Source organism: Cynara cardunculus (assembly GCF_001531365.2).
Source record: "Cynara cardunculus var. scolymus isolate 2C chromosome LG 13, CcrdV1, whole genome shotgun sequence".
In the NCBI taxonomy this organism is placed as follows: Eukaryota; Viridiplantae; Streptophyta; class Magnoliopsida; order Asterales; family Asteraceae; genus Cynara; species Cynara cardunculus.
In genome coordinates this window covers 27,732,052-27,741,816 of record NC_037540.1, presented here as the reverse complement: position 1 = coordinate 27,741,816, position 9,765 = coordinate 27,732,052, and the positions used below count along the sequence as shown (strand labels likewise).

The 9,765-nt window shown below is 37.1% G+C and overlaps 1 non-coding gene across 1 annotated transcript; it reads right to left on the bottom strand.

Annotated features, from left to right (window-relative positions):
• Positions 1-4,331: 4,331 nt before the first annotated feature.
• LOC112526255 lies at positions 4,332-4,437 on the bottom strand. Its single transcript, XR_003070577.1, has one exon. It is a non-coding gene; the product is annotated as a small nucleolar RNA R71 (small nucleolar RNA).
• Between the last annotated feature and the right edge of the window lie 5,328 nt (positions 4,438-9,765).

Here is a 9,765-nt window from a genome sequence, read left to right as displayed (position 1 = left end):
AACAGTTGTCATTAGGAACAAAGCTTAATCTAAGCTTTGGTTCCTTGTTACCTTTTAATTTGCAAGCATTTTTCAGTGTTCTTCGTTACTGTCTGTTGCTACAACAACCTTTCCAGCTTTCTTTACTTTTCGTGCAAGATTTACTTTTACATCATTTACATTCAGTCATATCTATTTATGTCATTTACTATTAAGCACTTACATTTAGTCATGCTAGGCTTAATACCTTAGAATGGGTGTAAGTGAAGGTTGTAAGATTACACCATCTGTTAGTTGATGTTTGCTCGTTAATAGCAAGTTATTTCACTATTCCCAAATGGTATCAATATTTCATCTGGTAATCTTTGACAAATTGACACATGTTATTTTATTCAAATGAGTTGAAATTAAAATTAAGACAACGCAACTATTTTTACTAGTTGTGTTATAGAGGCTATAAAGAGTCACTGTAATCTTATGGGTTGCAAAACTATATGAAAAGAAAGGAAAGATTTGTACTAGTTTGGGATTGATGCATCACCAAGTGCACTTCCAATATATGGTTTAATCTGCACTTCCTTGGAAGGTCGTTCAAACTATTAGTGTTCTAAAAAGCTATTTGTAGAGCAATATTCATTTCACTTCGTTGTTGAAATCCAACCTGATCTTGCATCCATACTATCTTTTAATTATCGTTGCATCTTAATATTTGGTTACCAACTTTCGCAAAGGTGTTTTCTCTCTAAAGGTTTATTGCTTCCAAAAACCCTTTTCTGGAATCTCACTTTCAAGTTGACTTTTGTGACTGCCTTTGCAATTTAAATATATGAGGAACGATATTTGGTATTATTTACCATTATTACTTGATTTGGACGATACTTGTAAGCCATGTATACTTGCATGATTTACTTGGCATCATAACCTTTTGAGGGTATAGATCCTTCCACACCAAGTTTTTAGTGTCATTGTCGGGGATGTTATTTAAAAAGGGTTTTCTTTAAGTTACTTTAAAATTTGATTTTTCTACCATCAAGTGTTAATTTTTAGTGGTTGATGCCAAGGATACCTCACGTGACTATTTTTGAGTTAGATCCGGATATTGAAAGAACTTTTAGAAGGTGAAGAAGGGTATAAGAAAATTTGTTGCCTATTCTAGTCACTCCTGAAATGACTTAAGTAGAACCTAATCCAATACCTAATTCTGAGGATGAGGTTATTAGGCTTGCAAATTCAAGGACTGGTGACATCATGGACTATATTGTTCCAATGTTAAATCAATTACATCCTGGAATACTTAGGCCAACTAGTGATAGTGACCACTTTAAATTTAAGCCCATCATGTTTCACATGTTACAAACAAATGGCCAATATGCTGGATTACCATATGAGGATCCTCATTTGCATCTTAGTTCTGTTATGGAAGTCACTGACTTTTTCCATCTTAATGAAATTTCTGATGAAGCCTTTAGGTTGAAGTTATTTCCTTTATCATTAAGAGACAGAGCCAAAGTGTGGTACAACTCTTTGCAACCAGACTCAGTCACCACATGTTATGAGATGACTGAAAATGTTAAACCCAGATCTGACAGTAGAACAATTTAACAGGAATATAAAATGAGAGATTTGTAGAAAAAGATGAATAGAAATCGGCCGCCGCTTTCTTTATTGAATGGAAAATACAATCTCTTAAAAACCCTAATCGACTCTTATGTGATGTGTTTGAAACTGTGTGTCATAAAGTGTTGATAATTCATCTCACTTCTATTTTATGCCTGTATCACTTCTTATATAGGCGATATTTACATGATAACTGAATCCTAAAAATAAGGTAACTAAATCCTATAAATAAGGAAATAATCATCATCGAAAATGAGATCAGCACCATCCTTCAAGATTCTAAAGATAGTCATCCAGAGCATAGACCGACCGGAGGCTTTGGTTGTCCATAGGATCTCTGGTCGTCCATAGGGGCTCTGGTCCTAAAGGACTTAGAGTCCATAGGGTCTCTGGTCGTCCATAGGGGCTCTGGTCTTAAAGGACTTAGAGTCCAGAGTCTCTGGTCAATACAGCAGAGGCACTGGTCGTCCATAGGGGCTCTGGTCATCCATGGGGGCTCTGGTCATCCATGGGGGCTCTGGTCTTCTTCCAGACTTAGTCGTTTTAGCACAGCAGCATCTTCATATCTTCTATCCTTGGCCCCGATTGCTTTGACAAAACTTTTAGAATAATTAGGATCAATTTTGGTCCGAACTATCTCCCCCAAAGTTTTATAAAGCAAGCATTTTCATGAAGTTTTCAGGTCTTCTCCCCTCTGCTTTCTTGAGTAAAGCTTTAGCGTGCTTGGTATGGATGGAAATTTTCAAGCTCCCCCCTGAATGTAGCTCTCTGTTCTTCATTTTCAACTCTTAGACCAAGTCAGATTCAATGTGAATGCAACACCACTGATTGCACAAAATGCAACTATAATCTGCAGAAAACCCAACACACATTTTGAAGCACGGAATTGCCACTTAACCCTAGAAGTAGCAAATTCATCCAACTAAGGGATAGATGAATGTGTGAATTTCTTGACAAAACAGTGCAACCAGTCTTATGACAAAGAATCTTTCGTTGAACCGCAAGTTGAGTAGGAATTGCCACTTAACCCTAGAAGTAAATGTGTGAATTTTGAAGCACGGAATTGCCACTTAACCCTAGAAGTAGCAAATTCATCCAACTAAGGGATAGATAAATGTGTGAATTTCTTGACAAAACAGTGCAACCAGTCTTATGACAAAGAATCTTTCGTTGAACCGCAAGTTGAGTAGGAATTCAGCTTTAGAGTTTGATCCAATTGGAGATAACTTGAATAACCAAAGCAAACACCATTGGAATTGAGAACTGGAGAGAAGAATTAACATTAAGCTTTATGGCTTCAAGAAACAGCAGGTCAATTCAAAGAAAATTGACAATATTGCTGATGATGCTTCTAAGGGCAAAACATGAAGGAATATCACCATATTCATTTAGCATTGGTGATTTTAGGCGAATAAATCCTTAGGCTCTTATAGATTCAAATCCACAAAAAGAGATGATGAACAAATACTCAAGATATGGGCAATAAGTATAGGTTTGGCAAACAAATCGCCCATTGCCTTAGGCTTTAAACACCATGAACACMTGCTKAASGCCTAYGCGTAKATCTGACAAAATCAGTTATTAAACCTAGATCTGACAAAATCAAGGTTCAAAAGTTCGACTAACTCCAAGAAACTCCATCAAATAAACCAAATTTTTTATGATCAAAATAAGTTCGTATTTATCCAAGAACAAATCCCTTAAAATAAATTTGATTAAAACATTTAATCATATGATGAATCGATGATTTTTGGGTTCAAACTACAGTCCAACGGGAAGCAGTTCATGAAAGAGTATTGTTCAAGAAAATTGAATCTACTGCCGAAAGATCGAATCGATAGAAGTTAATCGATTTGGCTCTGATACCAATTGTTAAATCCAGATCTAACAGTAGAACAATTTAACAGGAATATAAAATGAGAGATTTGTAGAAGAAGATGAATAGAAATCGGCCGCCGCTTTCTTTATTGAATGGAAAATACAATCTCTCAAAAACCCTAATCAACTCTCATGTGATGTGTTTGAATCTCTGTGCTACAAAGTGTTGATAATTCATCTCACTTCTAGTCTATGCCTGTATCACTTCTTATATAGGCGATATTTACATGATAACTGAATCCTATAAATAAGGTAACTAAATCCTATAAATAAGGAAATAATCATTATTGAAAATGGGATCAGCACCATCCTTCAAGATTCTAAAGATAGTCATCCAGAGCATAGACCAACCAGAGGCTGTCGTCCATAGGATCAGTTGTCATCTATAGGGGCTCTGGTCCTAAAGGACTTAGAGTCCATAGGGTCTTTGGTCGTCCATAGGGGCTCTGGTCCTAAACGACTTAGAGTCCAGAGTCTCTGATCAATACAACCAGAGGTTCTAGTCGTTCATAGGGGCTCTGGTCGTCTATAGGAGCTCTGGTTGTCCATAGGGGCTCTGGTTCTGATGGAGTTAGAGTCCAGAGTCTCTGGTCCTAAAGAAGTTAGAGTCCAGAGTCTCTGGTCAATACAACCAGAGGCTCTGGTCGTCTATAGGGGCTTTGGTCGTCCATAGGGGCTCTAGTCGTTTATAGGGGCTCTGGTCTTCTTCTAGACTTAGTCGTTTTAGCACAACAACATCTTCATATCTTCCATCCTTGGCCTCGATTGCTTTGATAAAACTATTAGAATAGTTTGGATCAATTTTGGTCCTAACAGAAAAGTTTTTAAAAAAGTATTTTCCCCCAACCAAGAGTGCCAAGTCCATAAATGAATTTGTCTCTTTATACAAATGGATGATGAAGCAGTTCCTGATGCTTGGGAGAGTTACAAGGAATTACTAAGGAAATGTCCACATCATGGCATTCCCTACTACATACAGCTAGGAACATTTTACAATGGTATTGATACCACTGCTAAACAAATGTTAGATGCTACTGCAGGTGGAGCATTTACTTCTAGTACCTATGATTATGGTTTTGATATTTTGGAGAAAATTTCTAACAACAATGGTCATTAGGCAGATCCTAAAGCAATAGTACCCAGAAAGACAACAAACATTCATGAAATAGATCCTTATACTGCTCTTACTACACAACTAACAACCATGACTAGCTTGTTGAAAAACTTAGCTGTCCCTGCTGCTAATACTATTGCAACTGTAGCTGTATCTGAATCCTTGTCTGTACAATGTGTGTATTATGGTAAAGGTCATACTTTTGACCAATGCAGCCTTTAACTTTGAATTTGTGAACATTGTACATAACAAACCTGCCCAAATTTCAAACACCTACAACTCCATTTGGAGGAACCATCCTAATTTCTCTTGGAACAGTCCATGTTTGAACCCACCAGTTGTAAAAGAGCAAAGACATGGTTTTCAACCAAATGTTTCTCAAAATCAACCTTGTCATTTTCAGCATCAGTCTAATTTTCAAAACAAGCCAAACCAGTAAGGTGATTCATCCAATTTTTTGGAAGTATTGTTAAAAGGTTTTATAAATCATACCAATTCAGCTATGAATCACTAAAATGCTAACATTAGGACTTTGAAAACACAGATTGGTCAAGTAGAACTAGAGTTGAGGAACAGGCCTGTTGGAACTTTACCCAGTGATACTGAGATCCCTAAGATACTGACCAAAGAGCACATGAAAGTTGTGACCTTAAGGAGTGGAAAGATCTAGTAGATATTCCACAAAAAGCCATGGTAGAAACATAACCAATTGCTACAGTAAGACCACTTGTTGTTGCAACAGCCCTCCTTTTGTTCCTAAACCTGTAAAAAACCAAGGATATGCACCCATACCAAGCAGATCTAGTTTTCCATTGTTTTTTCTAGTAAAAAAGAAACAACAATCAGAAAGCCAAGTCCTGATAGTGTTGTCAAAGGTCCACCACCCAAAAAAATATTCAGACACCACCATCCAAACCAGTAGATAGTACCTTTACTATACCTGTTGTGCCTATTGTCCAAAATCTTAAGAAACCTGTGATTAGCCCAGTTCCACCTTATGTTCCTTATCCATAAAGGTTAAGAAACCAGAAGGAGGAAGTTCATCTTAAAAAGTTCTTGAATGAATTCAAACAATTGCACATCAATATACCATAGATGGAGGCAATTGAGACTATGCCCAGCTATGCCAAATTTCTGAAAGATATATTGAGTAAGAAAAAGAAATTGACTGAATATGAGACTGTGGCCCTTACTAAAGGATGTAGTTCCCTCTTGTCACACATCTTCCCCCTAAGCTTAACGACCTTGGAAGTTTCACAATTCCTTGTTCAATAGGTGGGAAGCATGTTGGTAAAGCCCTATGTGATTTAGAAGCTAGCATCATTCTTATACCCTTATTTGTTGTTGGTCCCTATGGGGTCTACAAGAGTTTTATAAAACAGTTCGTAGAGGGGGGGGGGGATGAATACAAAAACAGAAAACTTTTCAAATTTAAAATATATATTGATAAAGAAGGATTAATACAGATTTTACAAGATTGTATGCAGAAAAAGATAAGGTAAAGATAACCTATCTAAAACAATCTAGGTTTACACACAAATGATCTTAGCAAAAAGAAAAGATTTGTTGTTAAGACTAAGAAGGAAATGAGTTCTTTCTGGGTAACAACTTTTTAGAATACTTAAAAGGGATTCTAACTTGATTTGAAGATAAGCATAAGTGTTATTAGATGTGTGTGTGATCTTTTGTGTGTGTGCACATTGTTTGCATCGAGAGAACACTCATCTATTTATACCTATTGCATTAAATGCACATTTAATGCAATGCAGTAGGGTTTGAACACCCGTCAAGCCTTTAGAGAAAAGATTGTCCTTTGCTACAGTGAATAGTACAAAAGCCTATTCATGAGCAGACATCCTTTCATGGAGTTGGTAGGTAATGGAGTCAACTAATCCGTTCCTTACGATACTATACTCCAGAAAGGGTATGGGTTTGTCCTTTGTGTGTGGAAGGACAAGACAAAAATAAACTTGCATAACAAGCTTCTTCTGATCGCTGAATGCTGGAATAATCCTGAAGGACTCTTCAACATTTACTGAGGCTTGGACAGTCTTCACACATATGTTGACTGGTTTGTAATCACTGAACGCCGCTTCAGATAACGAACGCGCCAGTCTGTAATCTTCAGCTTCAGTCTTCGAGTTTTGCTGAAGGTTCTTTGGTGTGAGTTTTGTCTTATTGAAGTATCACTGTCGCTGATGGATTTACAATACATGTCTCAGCGATCACTAAACAGACTAAGTGATGATCACTGAAACTGAAAGATAGAAACATAATACTTCGTAAAAGGTAAAAGGGATTATCATCAAATCAATGAGAGAGAGAATCAACAATCTCCCCCTATTTCATGATAACAAAGCAACATAAAGAAAGTTTCCTTATCAAATAGCATTAAGGAAAAGTTACGTATAAAGTATATGTCCCTTTTAACTGTTTTGGGATCTTTTTCAGTGAGTCAGTTTTTACTTTGTAAATTTTCTTAAGTTACAAGTTTAAGAAAAGGTATAAGAAGGAAAACTGAAACTGAAAGCATGTTCACCGACTTATAGATTGTCAGTGAATGTAAGAGGACACTGGAACTCATGTACATATATCCCTATTACTCTTTTCAGGGATCTATTTCAGTGATGCAAACGAAACACTTATATTAATTCAAATGAAATATTACAAGATGTTCAGTACATGTCTTACACTTACAATATATAAGTTGAACACTAAAAGTCGACATAGAATACAAAACATATACAGTGAGTGGACAAATTACAAAAGAAAAAACTAATGTAAGTTGTTCAGATTAATGTTGCCAGGTACATCTTCTTCGAGCTCCTTTCGACGTAGAAATTCCCTTCAGATTAATGTTACGGTCCATTATTTCACCATAGAAGTCATCATCTAGCTAGAATCTGATGTATGCGAGATGTTCCATCGGGCATAGATGTAACTCAGAAATTCATTGAAAGCTGACTTCGCCTTCATAATCAAGGAAGATAAATTCTAACTCAGGTTTCACGTGCACAGTGTTGGATATGTAATGACCCTTCACTAGCAGTGAAAGATTCAACATAGACATGTTTGGGTTCTTCGAAGCCTTCAAGATTTCATCTAATGAGAACTTGGTAAAATTGTTCATTCCTCAGGGATGGTCTGTCATTAGGACTTGAAGGTCTTTTTCTTCTTCCACCTTTCTTCAGAATAGGCTTTTCAGGGACAACGACATACCTGGACATCTTCTTGATCAGCTTGCTGATGTTGTTTTCGATAATTGGTTTATGTCTTGATTTTGAGCGCTTAATGGTTTGGCGGATCTCCAGCCATTCATTGTAGCCGTACTCACTAAGGTAGGAAGGATACTTGGTGACTGCATCAAGATTATCCGTGGTGATGAGCATTGAGACCAGCAACCCACCGTCTTTCATCCATCCACTGATGGTGACATTTGAAATAGGATGAAGGCTGAGTCTCTTTTGTAGACATTCTTCGCTCCATCGTCTGTCTCGCTCGGCCAACATCAAATTTTTCTCATGTTCAGCTTCTTCAATAGAGAGAAGCTTAGCTTGGGCCTGGACAGCATTCAAAATCTTTTTGGATTTCTTCCTTGGAAGAACTTTGGCAGCCAGAGACTTGGCCAACTTTAAGCTGTCCTCAACCTATTTACATTGAAGGTTTAGTTCTTCCTCAGCCTTGAGCGCCCTGAATCTTTCAGCTTCTGTCAAGAAGTCAAACTTACGAAAACTAGAGGTATGAAGAATAATTTTTACTCTAGTTTGATCGAGCGACTACCTGAGCTGAGACATCTGCTGGTATGGGAACGATGGGGGATGGATTTTCAGGGACCCATTCCTCCAGCTGACCGCATGTAGTTGTGGGGATTGAGAGTTGATACATGGATGTGATGGTGGTAAAGCTAAAGGAGTCGTTATATAAAGCTTCTAGAGGTTTGAACAATACCTTAAGATTGCCTTCTTCAGCAACACCTTATGTCTTTTGACTTGGTGCTCTGGTGCTTTTCTTGAGTTGCCTTTTTCTCCCCTTGCTCCCCCTGGGATGCGAAATCCCTGAGGGCGACGCCTTTCATGGAACCGGCAGGTCTCTGGTACTGAATAGTGAAGTCATCGTCATCATCATCATTGTGACAATCCACCATTTCGGGATTTCAGGTTAGTACCTTATTTTATGATCTTTATTGAGAATTAAGTCTTTCTAGGATTTAGCTATGATGATTAGAGAACGTCTCGTTTAATTCCCAAGATTGGTTCGGAAGAACACGTTTCGGCGGGTAACTGACAAAGTTAATTTGTGCAATGCCAAATAGTCTTGAAATGCTCCAAATAAAATAAAGTTGATATTTTAGGTTTTGTATTTTAAAAATTTAAAATTTCCAAAGTCCCATTTTATTGGCCAAATATGTTATTAAAAGGTGGAGTTTTAAAATCTTTTATTTAGTTGTTTTGTTTAAATAATTTATAGAGGGGTTTTATTATTTAGAAAAATAATAATTTATAGGGCTTGGGCCTTTAGAGGCCAGCCCATTTATTCTCTAAAAAGCCTTCATATAAATACCCCTCTTCCTTTGAAAACTCTCATTTCCAACTCCCAGCTTAACCTGTTATCTCCCTCTAAACTCGACCATCTTCTAGCCGATTCTATCTTCTCGCAAGTCTTAAAGGATTCTGTTACTCTTAAGGATTGTCAAGATTTTAAGAAATGGTATGATTCTGAGCTGTCCTATTTTGAGCTGTCATTCTTGGTGCATGCAATCTGTTTTGGGGGCGTGTGTCTCAAGGTGGTAAAGTATTTAAGAAGAGTCTCAAACCCACTCAAAAATTATTGATTTTAGAAAATGGCGACTGTCATCATTGTTTTGGATGACTTAAGATGATGTCATTAGGTGGATTTTGGAAGGTTCCTTTTTAAAAAGTAAATATTAAAATATCGGCTTTTATTTTATAAAAACCTTGATGGCATTGCATTGAAAGCAACTTTGCTTTACCTTGGGCAAGAAACCTTTTAAGTAATTTAGCGTTGGATATTGGTCTGTTCAGGAAGTTCAGGCGAGCCTAGAAAGCTTCTAAGGGCAACCTATGGATATTCATCAAACTAGTGAGTTCTCACGGCCCCACTTTTACTGCTTTTGATTATTTTATGGGGGAAAAGCATGATATTGAGCAAACTTTGCA